The following is a 21,787-nucleotide window of genomic DNA, read 5'->3' as shown; positions in this document are numbered from 1 at the left end:
GGCGAAAAATCAAAGTCAACTTTCAAATCGACTTTCAACGAAAAAGTCGGCTTTGAATTGAAAGTGGTGTTGGTGTGAAACTGCAAGAGAGAGAGAGAGAGTCTTTGTCTTACTTAACAATTTAATCTCCATACCTATACTGAAAATAATATTGAAAATTCAGCAACGTAAATTTTAGGTTAGGTTAGGTTAGGTTAGGTTATGTGGCAGCCCGACGTATCAAGCTCACTTAAACTATTCAGTCCATTGTGATACCACACTGGTGAACTTCTCTCTTATCACTGAGTGCTGCCCGATTCCATGTTAAGCTCAATGACAAGGGACCTCCTTTTTATAGCCGAGTCCGAACGGCGTTCCACATTCCAGTGGAACCACTTAAAGAAGCTTTGAAACACTCAGAAATGTCACTAGCATTACTGAGGTGGGATAATCCACCGCTGAAAAACTTTTTGGTGTTCGGTCGTAGGAGGAATCGAACCCACGACCTTTTGTATGCAAGGCGGGCATGCTACCCATTGCACCACGGTGGCTCCCGTAATTTTAAGCCGATAACCTTTGTCGACCGAATACCAAAAAATTATTCAGTTGTGATTTGTGTCCCCTCTCAGTAATGCTTGTGACATTTCAGAGTGTATCATACTTCACTCGGCATTAAGAAGAGGGTCCCTTGGTCAATATTCTTAAGATAGAATCGGTTTTGGTATTAATTCCGATCCAATGAAGCGTAGATTTGAAGTAAGCATACCTTTAGGACACAATTCTTTTTTATCCACCACCATAGAATGGTGATGGGGGTATAATAAGTTTGTCATTCCGTGTGTAACACATCGAAATATCGATTTCCGACTATATAAAGTATATATATATATATATATATATATATATATATATATATATATATATATATATATATTATATATATATATATATATATATATATTATATATATATATATATATATATATATATATATATAATATATATATATATATATATATATATATATATATATATATATATATATATATATATATATATATATATATATATATATATATATATATATATATATATATATATATATATATATATATATATATATATATATATATATAATATATATATATAATATATATATATATAATATATATATATATATATATATATATATATTCTTGATCAGCGAGAAATTCTAAGACAATATAAGCATGTCCGTCTATCTGTCCGTTGTATTCACGCTACAGCCTTCAATAATGGCGCTATCGTCCTGAAATTTGGCACAGATTCGTTTTTTGTTTGCAAGCAGGTCAAGTTCGAAGATGGTCCATATCGGTCCACGTTTTAATATAGTCCCCATATAAACCGATTTCCCGATGTGGGGTCTTGGGCTTATAAAAACCGCAGTTTTTATCAAATTTGCCTAAAATTGAAAATCTGGAGGTGCTTGAGGACCAAAAAAAAAGAGTGCCGAAAATAGTGCCCATCGGTCCATGTTTTGGTATAGCCCCCAATAGACCGGTCTTCCGATTTTGCTTCTTGGGCGTCTAGAAACTGTATTTTCTATCCGATTTGCCTGAAATTGAGTGGTTTGATATAGCCGCCATATAGACCGATCTCCCGATTTTATTCTTAGGCTTCTACACTAATATAAAAAATTACATTTCACAATCGTGAACGGACGTTGTCAAAATTAAACGGAAATGTTCACAAAAAATCAAAACAGAATGTTCACGATTTCGTCCACGGGCATTCACGATGTCACGAACGGCAGTCGTTTTCTTTGGCCATGAAAAGTTTTAAAATAATCGTTAGACGTTGTTATGGCAACTCCGCCGTGCAATGTGCTAAGGCGACTATTACCGCGTATCGTACAGGCAACACAGGTTCGAGTCACGGTAGCGGAAATATTTTTTTTAATTTTGTTTATAAATTCATAACCATTACGTTCTCAGATCATGAACGCTGGTTGTTGCCTTGACAATATATGGTGTCATTTTTACGTTGTCAGATTGTACCCTTCTCTTCTCAGTTTGACAACACATGTGTGTCGATTCACTTTCATGAACGGATCGTTTCGAAATGACCACGCCGTTCGTGATTTTTGCTATGGGTGTATAAACTGTATTTATTACCCGATTTGCCTGAAATTGGAAATCGAGAGGTAGTTTGGGACCATAAAGAGGTGTGTCGAAAATGGTACGTATCTGTCCATGATTTGGTATAGCCGCCATATAGACCGATCCCCCGACTTTATTTCTTGAGCTTCTAGAATCCATAGTTTTTATCCAATTCGCCGGAAATTGGAATTCTAGAGGTATTTTGGGACCACAAATAAGTGTGCCGAAATTGAGGTGTATCAGTCCATGTTTTGGTATAGCCCCCATATAGTCCGATCTCCCGTATTTATTTCTTGAGCTTCTAGAATCCGTAGTTTTTATCCAATTTGCCGGAAATTAGAAATCTAGAAGTATCTTAGGACCATAAAGAGGTGTGTCGAAAATGGTCCGTATCGGTGCATGTTTTGGTATAACCCCTATAAAGACTGATCTCTCGATTTTACTTCTTGGGCTTCTAGAATTCGTAGTTTTCACCCAATTCGTCTGAAATTGGAATTCTAGAGGTATTTGAAGAACATTAAGAGATGGTGAGTATTGGTCCATGTTTTGGACCAATATAGATCTAACCCCCGAATTTATTTCCAGGACTTCTGGAATCCAGCTGACCACCCATGTTTTGGTATAGCCCCCACATAGACCGATCTCCAGATTTACCTCTTTGGGCTTCTAGAAACCGTAGTTTTTATCCGATTTGCACAAAAATGTAAATATACTAGAATTTTAGACCCTCAAAAATTTGTATCGCATTTATTTTTACCGGTCCATTTCGTAAGACATCGATATAGACTGATTTAACTTCTTGAGGGTACACCCAAAGAAAAAATATTTTCTTCCGGAATGAAATTTTAGACAAAAGAAATTCCCCCTTTGTATTAAGTATTTTCGTTTAGAGCAAACTAATCCGAATTTTTGATAAACGATTCAACGATGATATCTAAAATTTGTGTCAAAAGAAAACTTTGCTCGTCTAAAATTTCGTTCGTCAGAAAAGAAAACACTTCTTTCAGGGTGTAGCAGGCGCACTGATCATGAAAATTGCTCGAACCTGAATGCAAAATTTTCAGATTTTACTTCTCGTAGTCATTTAAATAATTGGTATGAAAATCCACAGATTTTAGATTTCAAATCAAGGAGTTATTTCATCATTTTCTTGCACACTTACATGAGATGTTTATGATTCCTCTAAAACTCAAACAAAAAATGGTTCTTATAAATCCAGAATCTGATCTAGTCTTCATAGGTAAAATCTCTACATTTATCTTCGGGAAGCGTACTGGTTGAACTGCTCTGCTTGAGAAAATATCTGTCATCAAACCCCCCTGACAAAGGACATTAAAGCCGTGTTACCGCCACTCTGTGGAACAGGGTATTATAAGTTAGTCCATATGTTTGCAACACCCAGAAGGAGACGATATAGACATATGGAGTCTTTGGCAATAATGCTCAGAGTGGGTCTCCGAGTCGATCTAGCCATGTCCGTCCGTTCGTCCGTCCGTCTATCTGTGAACACATTTTTGTGATCAAAGTATACGTCGCAGTATTAGTCCAATCGACTTAAAATTTGGCACAAGAATAGAATCCTATTGATTTTGGAAGAAATCGGTTCAGATTTAGATAACTCCCATATATATAATTCGCCCGATATGCACTTATATGGGCCTAGAAGCCAGAGTTTTACTCATATTTGCTTCCAATTTTGCACAGACATAACACATGATCGTGTAGTCAAGTATGCGATTGAAATCGGTTCAGATTTAGATGTAGCTCCCATATATATATTTCGCCCGATAACGCATACTAGCTTCAATTTTCATTCGATTTGGTTGGAATTCTTGATCTCGAGCAAAATTGTTCACACATAAAATTCAGCAAAATGAATGAAATCTTTATTTCACTCGATAGCACGATCCATATAATTTAATAGTTGAAGACTATTTCATGCAAAATGGTCCAATCTTCAAATGATCCATCCGGTTAGTCCAATTTTCAAAAATTTCGGCCGATATGTCACGAACGAATGCTTCAATGTTGTCCTCCGTCAATTGAATAATTTACAAGCGTTGTTCGTTTGTTTAATTGTAGACCCAACTTAAAATGTTTGTCAGTGAAACAAAACACGAAATGTGCATCAGAGTTGCCAAAAAGATAAGAGCTAAAAAATCACCCTTTAGGTCTTTTGAAGAGCTGTGCTAAATTTGGTTTATATTGTTTTGATCTTGAGTACCTAAAAACCAAAAAAAAAATGATCCAATTTTCATGCAATTTCAAATCTGCAGGCATTCTATAGATAGTATGACCGCCTTGTATTTGAAAGGCCATAGGTTCAATTCCAGTTTCGACCAAACACCAAAAAGTTGTGGGGTGTTACTCTCTCAATAATGCTGGTGACATTTCTGAGCGCCGTCTATGAAAGGAGGTTCCTTTCCGTTGAGCAAAAATCCACCAGCAACTTTTGTGAATGTATGTAAGATTCAGCCCGGAACTTACATTTTTCGTCGACTAAAATGTCACCCGTAACAATAAAATTTTTAGTTGAAAAAATGTTCTTCTTCAATTGGAAATATTTTGGTAATATTTTTTTTTGTAGACCTTAACATCATATCCACCAGTTTCAACATAATTTCCAGTAGGTTAAAGTGGCAACCTTATGTCATTCAGGCTCACTTATACTATTCAGTCCATTGTGATAAATTTCCAGTAAACATAGCTCCAAATTTAATATCCAATATTCTTATGTTATATGCCATCTGGTCTTTCTAATAATATTTGGCTTTATCAAATCTTTATCTCTGTCAACAGAATCTTTTTTGAAATAAAATTAATAGATTAATAAACAAACTCTAAATTAGATAACAAAACAAAAAAAAACGAAAACTTCAATCCAAACGATTTCACAAATTTCCAAAGTTAATACAAATCAAGTTCGAAGCTCAAATCTTCCCTCATTAACAAAATCAACTCATTAATGATTAATTTAGTTTATGTTTGAAACCTTTTTTTCCTTTTGTTTTGTTAGCCATCATCATCGTCAGTTCAGTTCAGTTATGCACGAAAGCGAATTAAAGTTAAGTCCTCACTTGAGTGATTTGTTCATTAACTCAGTGTGCCGAGATTGAAAGTGAATGCCGAATGAATTAGGACTGTTACCATTCACAAAAAGATCCTGTTAACGTTTAATACGGCGGCATTAACGTGAATATAAATTAAGGACTTGAGAATTTCATTTCATCGTCTTTTTCTTGGAACACTTTAATACACAAAGAAAAAAAAACTTTTTTCCCCCTCAAGTAACCAAGATATGAGAGAGACGCAAAGGAATAGTGAGAAACAATGAAAATGTTTAAGAAATATTTCTTTTTTGTTTGCTTTCGCAATAAAGTAATAATAACGTTTTATGAAATTCTGTCACGCCATCCAATGACGAACTTCAAATGCCCAATTTCAGGGTATTTCTATATTTCTTTCGTTTTGCCAAAGAAGTTTCAAACAATGGCTGGATAATGCTGCTGTTTGGATGCTGATGTTGATGGCAGCGGTAAGCTTTTAAATAAATGCAATCATAACGATAAGTCAAAGTCACACAGTACTTCAAGCTAAGTTTTTTTTTCGAAAAGTACAAAAATTTTAGTTAGAATTTAAATTGTTGGACATAAAACTGCCAACACCAGAGGAAACTATCAAAACAAAAACGAGTTTTCTATTGCTACCTAACTGTATTTCAACTTTTGACTAATAGTTTCCGTATTTCAATTTTTTTTAATTTTTATTTGTATAGAAAATTTATCCAAAATGTTATTTCTATAGAACGTTTTGTCACAATTTTATTTTTGTCATAATTTTATTTCTGTACAAAATTTTATAAAAACCTTATTTCTATAGAAAAATTTTATTTCTAATTTTGTCAAAATTTTATTTCTATAGAAAATTTTGTCAACAGTTTATTTCTATAGAAGATTTTGTCAAAATTTCATTTCTATGGAAAATTTTGTCGAAATTCTATTTCTATAGAAAATTTTGTCAAAATTTCACTTCTATGGAAAATTTTGTCGAAATTTTATTTCAATAGACAATTTCATTTCTATAGGAAATTTTTCCACAATTTTATTTCTATAAGAAATTTTTCCAAAATTTTATTTTTATAAGAGATTTGGACAAAATTTTATTAAAAATTTTATTTTGCCAAAATTTTATTTCCATAGGAATTTTTTAAAAAATTTATTTTTTAAAAGTCTTAGGTCTATAGAAAAATTTTTGTCAAAATTTTATTTCTATAGAAAATTTTGCAAAAATTTCCTTTCTATAAAACATTTTGTCATAATTTTATTTCTATAGCAAATGTTTATCAAAATTTTATCACTATAAAAAATTTTGCCAAAATATTACTTCACAAATTTTATTTCTTCATTTCTATAGGAAATTCTGTAATTATTTCATTTCTATAGGAAATTCTGTCAATATTTCATTTCTATAGAAAATTTTGTCTAAATTTTATTTCGATAGAAAATTTTGTCAAAATTTATTTATTTATTTATTTCTATAACAAAATTTCATTTCTATGGGAAATTCTGTCAATATTTCATTTCTATAGAAAATTTTGTCAAAATTTTATTTCGACAGAAAATTTTTTAAAAATTTTATTTCGATAGAAAATTTTGTCAAAATTTTATTTCGATAGAAAATTTAGTCAAAATTTTATTTCGATAGAAAATTTAGTCAAAATTTTATTTCGATAGAAAATTTTGTCAAAATTTTATTTCGATAGAAAATTTTGTCAAAATTTTATTTCGATAGAAAATTTTGTCAAAATTTTTTTTCTATAGGTTATTTTTTCAAAATTTTCTTTCGATAGAAATTTTTTTTTCTATAGGTTATTTTTTCAAAATTTTATTTCGATAGAAAATTTTGTCAACATTTTTTTTCTATAGGTTATTTTTTAATTCTATCACAATGGAAAATTTTTCCAACATTTTACTTCTATGTAAAATTTTATTTCTATGGAATATTTTTTCAAAGTTTTATTTCTATGGAATATTTTGTCCAAATTTTACTTCTATGGAAAATTGTTTCAAAATTTTATTTCTATTGACAATTGTGACAAAATTTTATTATATTTCTATAGATTTTTTTTTAAATTTAATTATTATGGAAAATGTTGTTAAAATTTTATTTCTATAGAAAATTTTGACAAAGTTTTATTTCTATAGAAAATTTTGACAAAATTTTATTTCTATAGATTTTGTTTAATTCTATCACTATGGCAAATTTTGCAAAAATTTTATTTCTATAGAGTATTTTGTAAAATTTTATTTCTACGGAATATTTTTTCAACTTTTATTTCTATGGAATATTTTGTCAAAATTTTATTTCTATAGAGAATTTGGCAAATTTTATTTCTATAGAAAATTTTGTAAAAATTTCATTTCTATAGAAAATTTTGCCAAATTTTATTTCGATAGATTTTTTTTAAATTTCTATACGAAATTCTGTCAATATTTCATTTCTATAGAAAATTTAGTCAAAATTTTATTACTATAGAAAATTTTGTCAAAATTTAATTTGGATTGAAAATTTTGTCAAAATTTTATTTCGATAGAAAAAAAAATTTTATTTCTATAGAAAATTTTATTTTTATAGAAAATTTTATCAAAATTTTATTTCTATAGAAAATTTTGTCAAAATGTTATTTCTATAAAAAATTTTATCAAAATTTTATTTCTATATAAAATTTTGTCAAAATTTTATTTCATTCGTTTTTGTTTTTTATTGTTGGTTTGTACTTCAATAACATTTGTTGTTTTGATCTCAGCTTTAAAACCGTTGCTTTGTCTAAACCACAAGAGTAGCTTAACCAACAGAGAAAAATAATGTTTGTAAAATTTATTTGGCAAAGCCCTATAGACTGCAAGATGGTTGGATGGACGCACGTTTCGGAATTACTACATTCATCATCAGCATCCTCTACTTGCAGCAAAACTATCAACCATTTATCAGAATAAATTCGGGTAGTGCAATAAACCCGAATGGTTCGAGTGTGGTTCACTTTGTCAAAATTTTATTTCTATAGAAATTTTTTGTCAAAATTTTATTTCTATAGAAATTTTTTGTCAAAATTTTATTTCTATAGAAAATTTTGTAAAAAGTTTATTTCTATAGAAATTTTTTTTCAAAAATTCTATTTCTGTAGAAAATTTCGACAAAATATAATTTCTATAGAGTATGTTATTTTGTAAAATTTTATTTCTATGGAATATTTTTCCAAAATTTTATTTCTGTAGAAAATTGTATACCTACCACCATGAAACTATACAATAATATCTTTGAAAACATCTCGTAATGAAGTTTCATATATAATATGACCTTTGCATTTTAAATAAAAAAAAATAAATTTTATACTGAATCGCTTTATTAGGATATACTTAAAAAATTCTCGAAATGCTCTATGCGTGTCGCCTTTCTCAATCTGGACGTTCGGCGTCATGCCACGCGATATGGAGCGAGTGTTCGTTGCATTTGGCAAACAGGCTCCAAAGACTATCACATTTTCAGGAGATGGTCAACTTTTAAACTCCTTTAGAAATTTTCGAAAAATCAGAAAATCGATTTGCAAAAGTTGAATGACTACTTTTCAAATTTTGGAAATGACGTTTATTATCAATCACTATATTAGGTAGACCAATAAATATTTAGTATATTTTCAAAATTTCTGACAGAAAGGTCTCGAATTCTTATTTGTATTTCACTATCTCGTATTGGCATAAAGCGTCGTCCAAATTCTACTCTAAATTGTGGGTTGGAGGAAGATGAAAGCCACACCCAGAGAAGGAATATGATCACACCCATACAAAAAATCATGAACGACGTGCACGTTTCAAAACGATCAACCAGCGTTCATGGTTTAAAAAAGCAATAATTATGAATTTATAAAAAAATCCCCTAACGTGTCTCGAACCATATGTGTTAACAGTCGTCTTAGCACAATGCACCACCGACGAGACTGCCATAACGATGTCTTTTTTAAGACTTTTCATGGCCAAAGGAAAACGAAAGCCGTTCATGAAATCGTGAACTCCCATTGAAACAACCGCGCACATTCCGTTTCGATCCTTTGTTTTTGTGGCAAAAAAATTCCATATTCCCCATTCCCAATCATATTTCTTCACTGCGTATAGCCACGAGTCACATTCTATGCTGGAAAATACAAAATTAACGGTTTTGTTTTACAGTTCCTGAAAATTTGCTCACCTGCATTACAAGAATTTCCATCTGTTTCTTATGTTGGTGGCAGGTGACGGTGATTCTTTTAAAAACATGAAACAGTTTAAGACAAACAAAAAACTTTCATTTAATTCATTTGCAGCTTAACGCATTTTGTCAATAGTAAATGAATGAGATGACTGCTTTCCTCTTTAACTTAATTTTCTTTTATAAATTCTTCAAATTGTTAGTTTGTATAAAACCATCCAATTTTTCAAAGTTTTATTAGTGGTTAAGAAAGACATCATAACGTCTAAAGAATTTAACCATTGCAACCCTTTTGTATTCTTGTGTTTCTATTCTTCTCGAATCACTATGGTCTGTTTTCATTGATTGTAGCATAGTTTGAATCTGGAAACTTTCTTCACTTCCTCATATTCTTCTTGAGAAAGCTTTGGAAAACCCTTAACATACAACCAAAGGTTCTGCATTAAAGGATACCTGTAATGGTAAAAGTTACCTTCAAACAAACACTTAACTTTGCAAAACAAAATAAGCACAAGCACAACAAAGCAAAAACACCAACATCACAATATCACCATGAGATTCGGGACCAACATCATCACCATTGGAAAGAGGACGAAATTTATTGTTGCCACCACACTATGTGTATTGTTATCATTATAACAAAGAACAATGACTTTGAAGAATTTCTTTTAACGAAAACACGCTCCATAGTCATCCATTTACTTGGGACACATCATAATCGAAAGATGATTTAATTCTATGGTAGATACAGTGGAAATTTTTGCACAATTTTATCTCTACAAATAATTTTTGGAAAAATTTATACCTACATTTTTTTTTAATTTTATATCCAACGAAAATTTTGTCAACATTTTATACATATATATCTTTTTTGCAAAATTTTATCTTTATAGAAAATTTTGTCAAAATATTATTATTATTATTTTATTTCTAATGAAAATGTTGTCAAAACTTATTTTCTATAGAAAATGTTGTCAAAATTTTATTTCTATAGAAATTCTTTTTCAAAATTTTAAAATTTTTGTCAATATTATATTTTTATAGAAAATGTTGTGAAATTTTATTTCTACAGAAAATTTTTTCAAAATTTTATTTCTATAGAAAACTTTGTCAAAATTTTATTTCTATTAAAAATTTTGCCAAATCTCTATAGAAACTTTTGTCAAAATTTCATCTCTATAGAAAATTTTTTTAAATTTTTTTTCTATAGAAAATTTTTTTTAAATTTTTTTTCTATAGAAAATTTTGTCAAAATGTTATTTCTATAAAAATTTTTGTCAAAATTTAAACAAAAAAAGTTATAGAAAAATTTGTCAAAATTCTATCTTTATAGATTTTTTTTTCAAAATTCTATTTCTATAAAAAATGTTGTCAACATTTTATATCTGAAAGAAATTTTCTTAAAATTGTATCTGTAGAGGAAATTTTGTCAAAAAAATTTTGTCAAAATTACAAAAAAATTTAGAAAATTTTGTTAAAATTTTATTTCAATAAAAAATTTAGTAAAAATGTTATCCCTATAGAAAATGTTGGCAAAATTTTAACTCCATAGAAAATTTTGTCAAAATTGTATCTCTATAGAACTCTTTTTCAAAATTTTATCTCTATAGAAATTTTGTCAGTATTTTATTTCCATTGGAAATTTTGTCAAAATTTCATTTCTATAGAAAATTTTTTTAAAATTTTTTTTCTATAGAAAATTTTGTCAAAATGTTATTTCTATAAAAATTTTTGTCAAAATTTAAACAAAAAAGTTATAGAAAATTTTGTCAAAATTTTATCTTTATAGATTTTTTTTTTCAAAATTCTATTTCTATAAAAAATTTTGTCAACATTTTATATCTGAAGGAAATTTTCTCAAAATTGTATCTGTAGAGGAAATTTTGTCAAAAAAATTTTGTCAAAATTACAAAAAAATGTAGAAAATTTTGTTAAAATTTTATTTCAATAAAAAATTTAGTAAAAATGTTATCCCTATAGAAAATGTTGGCAAAATTTTAACTCCATAGAAAATTTTGTCAAAATTGTATCTCTATAGAACTCTTTTTCAAAATTTTATCTCTATAGAAATTTTGTCATTATTTTATTTCCATTGGAAATTTTGTCAAAATTTCATTTCTATAGAAATTTTTTTTTAAATTTTTTTTCTATAGAAAATTTTGTCAAAATGTTATTTCTATAAAAATTTTTGTCAAAATTTAAACAAAAAAAGTTATAGAAAATTTTGTCAAAATTTTATCTTTATAGATTTTTTTTTTCAAAATTCTATTTCTATAAAAAATTTTGTCAACATTTTATATCTGAAGGAAATTTTCTCAAAATTGTATCTGTAGAGGAAATTTTGTCAAAAAAAATTTTGTCAAAATTACAAAAAAATGTAGAAAATTTTGTTAAAATTTTATTTCAATAAAAAATTTAGTAAAAATGTTATCCCTATAGAAAATGTTGGCAAAATTTTAACACCATAGAAAATTTTGTCAAAATTGTATCTCTATAGAACTCTTTTTCAAAATTTTATCTCTATAGAAATTTTGTCAGTATTTTATTTCCATTGGAAATTTTGTCAAAATTTCATTTCTATAGAAAATTTTGTCAAAATTTTATTTCTATAGAAAATTTTGTCAAAATTTTATTTCTATAGAAAATTTTGTCAAAATTGTATATCTGTAGGAATTTTTGTCAAAATATTACCTCTATAAGAAATTTTGTCAAAATTTTATTTATATAGAAAATTTTGTCAAAATTATATTTCTATAGGAAATTTTGTCAAAATTATATTTCTATAGGAAATTTTGTCAAAACTTTATTTTTATAGAAAATTTTCAACATTTTATTTCTATAGAAAATTTTCCAAAAATTGTATATCTGTAGGAATTTTTGTCAAAATATTACCTCTATAAGAAATTTTTGTCAAAATTTTATTTATATAGAAAATTTTGTCAAAATTTTACTTCTATAGACAATTTTGTCAAAATTGTATATCTGTAGGAATTTTTGTCAAAATGTTACCTCTATAAGAAATTTTGTCAAAATTTTATTTATATAGAAAATTTTGTCAAAATTTTATTTCTATAGAAAATTTTGTCAAAATTGTATATCTGTAGGAATTTTTGTCAAAATGTTACCTCAAAATTTTATTTATATAAAAAATTTTGTCAAAATTTTATTTCTACAGAAAATTTTGTCAAAATTATATTTCTATAGGAAATTTTGTCAAAATTTTATTTCTATACAAATTTTTCAACATTTTATTTCTATAGAATATTATGCCAAAATTGTATATCTGTAGGAATTTTTGTCAAAATGTTACCTCTATAAGAAATTTTGTCAAAATTTTATTTATATAGAAAATTTTGTCAAAATTTTATTTATATAGAAAATTTTGTCAAAATTTTACTTCTATAGAAAATTTTGTCAAAATTGTATATCTGTAGGAATTTTTGTCAAAATGTTACCTTTATAAGAAATTTTGTCAAACTATTATTTATATAGAAAATTTTGTCAAAATTTTATTTCTATAGGAAATTTTGTCAAAATTTTATTTCTATAGAAATTTTTCAACATTTTATTTCTATAGAATTTTTTTTCAAAATGTTATCTCTGTAGGAAATTTGGTCAAAATTTTATTTCTACAGAAAATGTTGTCACAATTTTATCTCTATAGAAAGTTTTGACAAAATTTTATCTCTATAGAAAATTTTGACAAAATTTTATCTCTATAGAAAATTTTGTCAAAATTTTATTTCTATAGAAGATTTTGTCAAAATTTTATTTCTATAGAAGATTTTGACAAAATGTTATCTCTATAGAAGATTTTGTTTTTATAGAAAATTTTGTCAAAATTTTAGCTCTATAGAAATTTTTTTAACATTGCATTTCTATAGAAAATTTTTTCAAAATTTTGTTTCTATAGGAAATTTTGTCAAAATTTCATTTCTAGAGGAAATTTTCTAAAAATTTTATTTCTCTAGAAAATTTTGTCAAACATTTATTTATATAGAAAATTTGGTCAACATTTGATTTATATAGAAATTTTTTTCAAAATTTTGTTTCTATAGAAAATTTTGTCACAATTTAATTTCTATAGAAGATTTTGATAAATTTTTATCTCTATAGAAGATTTTGACAAAATTTTATATCAAACGAAAATTTTGTAAAAATTTTATCTCTGTAGGAAATTTTGTCAAAATTTTATTTCTATAGAAAAATTTGTCAAAATTTGATTTCTATGGAAAATTTTGTCCAAATTGTATTTCTATAGGAAATTTTGTCAAAATTTGATCTCTAAAGAAGATTTTGACAAAATTTTATCTCTATAGAAAATTTTTTCAAAATTTTATCTCTGTAGGAAATTTTGTCAAAACTTTATTTCTATACAAAAATTTTGTCAAAGTTTTATCTCTGTAGGAAATTTTGTCAAAATTTTATTTCTATAGAAAATTTTGTTAAAATTTTATTTCTATAGAAAATTTTGTCACAATGTTATCTCTATAGAAATTTTTTCAACATTTTATTTCTATAGAAAATTTTGTCAAAACTTTAATTCTATAGAAAATTTTGTCAAAATTTTATATCTGTAAGTCATTTTGTCAAAATTTTATTTCTATAGAAATTTTTTCAACATTTTATTTGTATAGAAAATTTTGCCAAAATTTTATTTCTATAGAAAATTTTGTCAAAATTTTATTTCTATCGAAAATGTTGTCAAAACTTTATTTCTATAAAAAATTTTGTCAAAATTCTATCTCTGTAGGAAATTTTCCAAAAATTTTATTTCTATAGAAAATTTTGTTATAGAAAATTTTTTCAAAATTTTGTTTTTATAGAAAATTTTGTCAAAACTTTATTTCTATAGAAAATGTTGTCAACATTTTTTCTGTAGGAAGTTTTGTCAAAATTTCGTTTCATAGGAAATTTGTAGAAAATTTTATCTATATAGATTTTTGTTTAAAAAATTCTATATCTATAAAAATTTTTAAACAAATTTTATTTCTATAGATAATTTTGTCACAATTTTATTTCTATAGGAAATTTCGTCAAAATTTCATTTCTATCGGAAATATTGTCCAAATTTAGTATCTACGAAAAATTTTATCTCTGTAGGAAAAATTTCCAAAATTTCATTTTTATAAGGAATTTTTTCAAAATTTCTTTACTATAAAACATTTTGCCAAGATTTCAATTTTTTGTACATAGGAAATTTTGAAAAAATTAAATTTTTCAGAAAATTTTGGCCAAATTTGATTTATAGAAAATTGTTGTCCAAGTTTTATCACTATTGAAACTTTTCCAAAATTTTATTTCTATAGAAAATGTTATCCAAATTGTATCTCTGTAGTAAATTGCATCATAATGTTATCTCTATATAGACAAAATTGTTAAGGCATTAGGTTTTCTGGTGATGATGAGAGATTTTTTTCTGAATATATCTTAGACCAGTGTCACTGTTTCCACACCCCCACACAGCCTCAACCTCTCCCGTCATCAATGGAATTCATCCAAATGGAAAAAATACCAGCTGTTTCGAACTACTTCCCAAAAATATAATGCCAACATTAACTCACCATACAGGATGAGAAATGTTGCTGGAGGCTGAAGTCATAATTGTTCACTTCTGTTACATGGTAATGGACTGAAAGCAAGCCTAATTGAAGTCCAAATATACCTCTAGCAATCCCAAAGAAACAAGTAGTAAAATTTCCATTTGTCCAAACACTATAATGGACTACAGGCAGGGACCAAGAGGAAAAATAATTTTCTTGGGGGGAGATGGGGACGTTATTTTCCCTCGAATAACTTATCACCATTGTTTTGGTGTGGGCTAGTAAGTTGTCATTGTTAATGGTTTTCAGGACATTATTTATCATACTTTTGTAATTTTATACACGTGTATTGGCACTCTTGTACATAGTCTTGTTGAAATGTCATTAACATTATTATTTTCCGCTAGGAGAAAGGGTCGGAAACCAGTGTACATTTTACCACAAAGTCATCAAGCCTTTTTCAAAAAGGCAAAGTTTGACGGAAGAAAAATTTTATGTATCAAACTATAACACAATGGATGAGTGAATGATTAGCAGGAAACCTCTTTAGGTGTATTACCATAGGTATTAGACTTCCATTTCCCTTCTGGTTTTGGTATCAAATTTCCACCACTGAAATTTTGTTCTTGTGCGGTTATAGGAACTTTGCACTTAGCATAGGATATCATATGGCGCAGGAATATTTAGTAAAGAGTGGAAATGGATTATTTGCTTTGAATAAAGAGGTTATGGCCCAGACACAGTTATATTTCAATTAAATATACGGAGGAAACCCCTAGAATGGCGCTTCATGAGGTGTACATAGAAATTGTAGTTGCTTCACCATTCAATGGCGTGTTATTGCAGGATCGAAATGTGTCAACAGAAATTTGAGATAGTTTTCTAGAAATAAAAATTTGGCCAAATTTTCTATAGAAATAAAATTTTGACAAAATTTCCTATAGGAATAAAATTTTGACAAAATTTTCTATAGAAATAAAATTTTGACAAAATTTTCTATAGAAATAAAATTTTGACAAAATTTTCTATAGAATTAGAATTTTGACAAAAATTTTCTATAAAAATAAAATTTTATCCAAATTTTATATAGAAATACATTTTGACAAAATTTTCTATAGAAATAAATTTTGACAAAATTTTCTATAGAAATAAAAATTTTACCAAATTTTTCAATTGAAATAAAATTTTTACAAAATTTTCTATAGAAATAAAATTTTGACAAAATTTTCTATAGAAATAAAATTTTGACAAAATTTTCTATACAGAAAAATGTTGACCAAATTTTCTATGGAAATAAAATTTTGGCAAAATTTTCTACAGAAATAATTTTTTGTCAAAATTTTCTTTGACATAATTTTCTATAGAAATAACATTTGACAAAATTTTCTATTGAAATAAAATGTTGATAAATTTTTCAATAGAACTAAAATTTTGAAAAAATTTTCTATGAAAATTAAATTTTGACAAAATTTTCTATAGAAATAAAATGTTGTCAAATTTTTCTTTAGAAATAAAATTTTAACATAATTTTCTATAGAAATGAAATGTTTATGCATTTTTCAATAAAACTAAAATTTTGACAAAATTTTCTATAGAAATAAAATTTTGACAAAACTTTCTATAGAAACAAAATTTTGACAAAATTTTCTATAGAATTAGAATTTTGACAAAAATTTTCTATAGAAATAAATGTTTACAAAATTTTCTATAGAAATAAATTTTGACAAAATTTTCTATAGAAATAAAATTGTGACAAAATTGTCTATACAAATAAAATTTTGACAAAATTTTCTATAGAAATAAAATTTTGAAAAAATTTTCTACAAAAATAAAATTTTGACAAATCTTTCTATAGAAAAAGTTTTGACAAAGTGTTCTAGAGAAACAACATTTTAATACTATTCTCTAAAGAAAAAATTTTAACAAAATTTTCTATAGAAATAAAATTTTGAAAAAATTTTCTATAAAAATAAAATGTTGACAAAATTTTTTATAGAAATTAAATGTTGGCAAAATTTTCTATAGAAATCAAATTTTGACAAAATTTTCTATAGAAATAAAATTTTGAAAAAATTTTCTATAGAAATAAAATTTTGTCAAAATTTTCTTTAGAAATAAAATTTTGTCAAATATATCTTTAGAAATAAAATGTTGACATAATTTTCGATAGAACTAACATTTTGACATAATTTTCTATAGAAATGAACTGTTAGTAAATATTCCAATAGAATTAAAATGTTAACAAAATTTTCAATAGAACTTAAATTTTGACAAAATTTTCTATAGAACAAATTTTCTTTCGAAATATATTTTGACAAAATTTTCTATAGAAATAAAATTTTGACAAAATTCTCTATAGAAATAAAAGTTGGACAAAATTTTCTATAGAAATAAAAATTTGACAAAATTTTCTCTAAAAATAAAATTTTAACACAACTTTCTATAGAAATAAAATTTTGACAAAATTTTCTATAGAAATAAAATTTTGATAAAATTTTCTATTGAAATAAAATGTTGACAAAATTTTCTACAGGAATAAAATTTTGTCAAAATTTTCTATAGAAATAAAATTTTGACAAAACTTTCTATAGAAATAAAATTTTGAGAAAATGTTCGATAGAAATAAAATTTTGACAAAATTTTCTATAGAAATAAAATTTTGTCAAAATTTTCTACAGAAATAAAATTTTGTCAAAATTTTCTATAGAAATAACATTTTGACATAATTTTCTATAGAAATAAAATTATGACAAAATTTTCTATAGAAATAAAATGTTGACAAATTTTTCAATAGAACTACAATGTTGACAAAATTTTCTATAGAAATAAAATTTTGTCAAAATTTTCTATCGAAATATATTTCGACAAAATTTTCTATAGAAATAAAATTATGACAAAAAGGTCCATAGAAATACAACTTTGACAAAATTTTCTATAGAAATAAAAATTTGACCAAATTTTCTATAGAAATAAAAATTTGGCCAAATTTTCTATAGAAATAAAATTTTGACAAAATGTTCCATAGAAATAAAATGTTTACAAAATTTTCTATAGAAATAAAATGTTGGCAAAATTTTCTATAGAAATAAAATTTTGACAAAATTTTCTATAGAAATAAAATTTTGTCAAATATTTCTTTAGAAATAAAATTTTGACATAATTTTCTATAGAAATAATATTTTGACATAATTTTCTATAGAAATAAAATGTTAGTAAATTTTTCAATAAAACTAAAATGTTGATAAAATTTTCAATAGAACTTAAATTTTGACAAAATTTTCTATAGAATTTTCTATAAAAAATTTAGTCAAAATATTATGTCTCTAGAAAACTTGGTCAAGTTTTTATTTCTACATAAAATTTTGTCAAAATTTTATTTCTATTGAAGAATTTATCAACATTTTATTTGTATAGAAAATTTTGTCGTAATTCTATTTCTATAGAAAATTATGTCAAAATGTTATTTCTATAGAAAATGTGTCAAAATTTAATTTCTATACAAAATTTTGTCAAAATTTTATTTCTATAGAAAATTTTGTCAAAATTTTATTTCTATAGAAAATTTTGTCAAAATTTTATTTCTATAGTAAATTTTTTCAAAATTTTATTTCTATAGAAAATTTTGTCAAAATTTTATTTATATAGAAAATTTTGTCGAAATTTTATTTCTATAGAAAATTTTGTCTAAATTTTAGTTCTATTGAAAAATTTATTAACATTTCTATTGAAAATTATGTCAACATTTTATTTCTTAAGGAATAATTCTATAGAAAATTTTGTCAAAATTTAATTTTCATAGAAAATTTTATCAAAATTTAATTTTCATAGAAAATTTTGTCAAAGTTTTAGTTCTATTGAAAAATTTGTCAATATTTTACTTCAATAGAAAATTTGGTCAAATTTTTATTTCTATAGAAAATTTGGTAAAATTTTTATTTCTATAGAAACTTTTGTCAAAATTGTATTTCTATGGACCATTTTGTCATAATTTTATTTCTATAGAAAATTTTGTCGAAATATATTTCGATAGAAAATGTTGACAAAATTTTGTTCTTATAGGCAAAATTGTAGTTCTATTGAAAAATTTATCAACATTTTATATCTATAGAAAATTTTGTCATAATTTTATTTCTATAGAAAATTATATCAAAATGTTATTTCTATAGAAAATTTTGTCAAAATTTTATTTCTATAGAAAATTTTGTCAAAATTTTATTTATATAGAAAATTTTGTCAAAATTTTAGTTCTATTGAAAAATTTGTCAACATTTTATTTCAATAGAAAATTTTGTCAAAATGTTATTTCTATAGAAAATTATGTCAAAATTCTTAAGAAAATGTTGACAAAATTTTATTTCTGTAGAAAATTTTGCCAAAATTTTATTTCTATAGAAAATTTAGTAAAAATATTATTTCTGTAGAAATTTGGTCAAATTTTTATTTCTATGGAACAGTTTGACAACATTTTATTTCTATAGAAAATTTTAGTTCTATAGAAAATTTTGTCAAAATTTCATTTCTATCGAACATTTTCTCAAAATTTTATTTCTATAGAAAATTTTGTCACAGTTTTATTTCTATAGAAAATTTTGACAAAATTTTGTCAAAATTTTTTTCTATAGAAAATTTTGTCGAAATTTTATTTCTATCGAACATTTTCTCAAAGTTTTATTTCTATAGAAAGTTTTGTCAAAATTTTATTTCTATAGAAAATTTTGACAAAATTTTATTTCTATTGAAAATTTTGTCAGAATTTTATTTCTATAGAAAATTTTGTCAAAATTTTATTTCTATCGAACATTTTCTCAAAGTTTTATTTCTATAGAAAGTTTTGTCAAAATTTTCTATAGAATTACAATTTTGACAAAAATTTTCTGTAAAAATAAAATTTTGACAAAATTTTCTATAGAAATAAAATTTTGACAAAACTTTCTATAGAAATAAAACTTTGAGAAAATGTTCGATAAAAATAAAATAGAAAATCTTGTCAAAATATAAATTTGACCAAATTTTCTACAGACATAATATTTTGACTAAATTTTCTATAGAAATAAAATTTTAACAAAATTTCTATAGAAATAAAATTTTTACAAAATTTCTATAAAAATAAAATCTTGACAAAATTTTCTACAGAAATAAAATTTTGACAAAATAGAAATAATGTGTTGACAAAATTTTAAAGAAATTAAGTTTTGACAAATTTTTCTGTAAAAATAAAATTTTAACAAAATTTCCTACAGAAATAAAATTTTTACAAAATTTCCTATAGAAATAAAATGTTGTTTCCTATAGAAATAAAATGTTCGTTCGAACTCTTTACTATGCGTAAAATATAGCAGAACTGCAGAACGATGATTTTGAAAACTGGGTGATGCAGGTATAAATTTTTTTGTCCCAGTCTCTCTTCCCACAGAGTCTGCCTTTAGTTTGTGTTGACATTCTATTTTATTAATCAGTAGAAATATCTGCTCAATCTATTCACAGTCAGAAAGTTGCGGTATAGTATCTTTTTTGTCTGTATCGCTCAACTTTAAATCACTTTTTTAATTTCTTTTAAAAAAAGGTTTCCATTTGGGAACAGTCAGTCAATGCCTTTATCTCTTATGGTGTAATGAAAAGTTTCCTTTGGCAAAACTTCTGCAATAAGCCTTGACCACAAAATAGCACTCGATGTTTCTTTATACTGCTGCTGCTGCTGCTGGTCAAATTAATTTCCATTTTCCTCATTTCCCATATAGACGTAGTACGATAAGTGAATCGGACTTTACTAACCACTTTCCACAAGTTTGCCCCCCTTTACCACAGATAATCTTTCTTCTCTCTCTTTGAAAAAAAAGGATTTCACTTCAAAACTTGGACATTATGAATTGTTCTTCCATGACACTTTGGCCCTATTCTCTTTCCCATCTTTTCCCTCTTCTTCTCATTCTGCATATTCACCTTGGTGCTTGAGATCCCATTTTTCTTGCACTTCATCTTAAAAAGTTATGCACCATCAACTTTTCAATAATTTTTAAACCACAAAAACCACCATCATCAGCCAGCAATAAGCCACGAGAAATTGATGGTTGGAAAAAGACTGAAGTAGACAGAGGAGGTGGTGAGAGAAAGAAAAAAAAAACTTAAAGGAGTAACTCAAATTAATCATTAACTTATGCTAATGATAAGGCACTCTTTTGCACTTTTGCCAAAGCCGTATGGATTGGGTACCAACGATCGGGCAGACACACTGGCCGAAAAACCGAATATTCGACAAAACTTTCTGGTATTTTCCCAAACAAAAGTTGCCAAAGAGAAAAGAAAAGCATCTCAAACTCTTGGAATTTATGAGTTATGGATTTCCGGTTCTAATGCCACAACATCAACAATAAAGGAAAATTAATACAACAACAACAACAAAATATACAATAACAACAACACTTAGTTCTATATCATCCTGGAAACTTATAAGAAAATCCCATTGCATCATATTCTCTTATAGCAAGAAGGCGATATTGGCTAAATAAAGAATTGATTCTATGGCCACTTAGGCCATGGCCCCTACTTAAGTATTTCACTTATAAGGGGTTAGCAGCCCCCAATAAACCGGCATTCCTTCTTCCTTTATAAATAAATAAATAAATACCTATAACAGCAATGGCAACGCTTAAGGATAACGCAAAAGGATTCTTTCCTTTTGTTCTTCTCAAAGACTTGCCATAAATATTTCTATTGAAGAGGATTTTGTAGCAAAGGTTACATACGTGTGCTCAGATCTAGGTTGGCTATTCCCTACAGAGTTGACTGTGGATGATAATACCCAAAGCATGGTCTCAGGTTACTAAAGTGTTCCTCGAGCTATTGGTTTAGTTGTGAAACACATCAAATAACTGAAAACGGAAACAA

The sequence above is a fragment of the Haematobia irritans genome, chromosome 3 (assembly GCF_050003625.1).
Source record: "Haematobia irritans isolate KBUSLIRL chromosome 3, ASM5000362v1, whole genome shotgun sequence".
In the NCBI taxonomy this organism is placed as follows: Eukaryota; Metazoa; Arthropoda; class Insecta; order Diptera; family Muscidae; genus Haematobia; species Haematobia irritans.
This window is presented reverse-complemented; position numbering follows the sequence as displayed.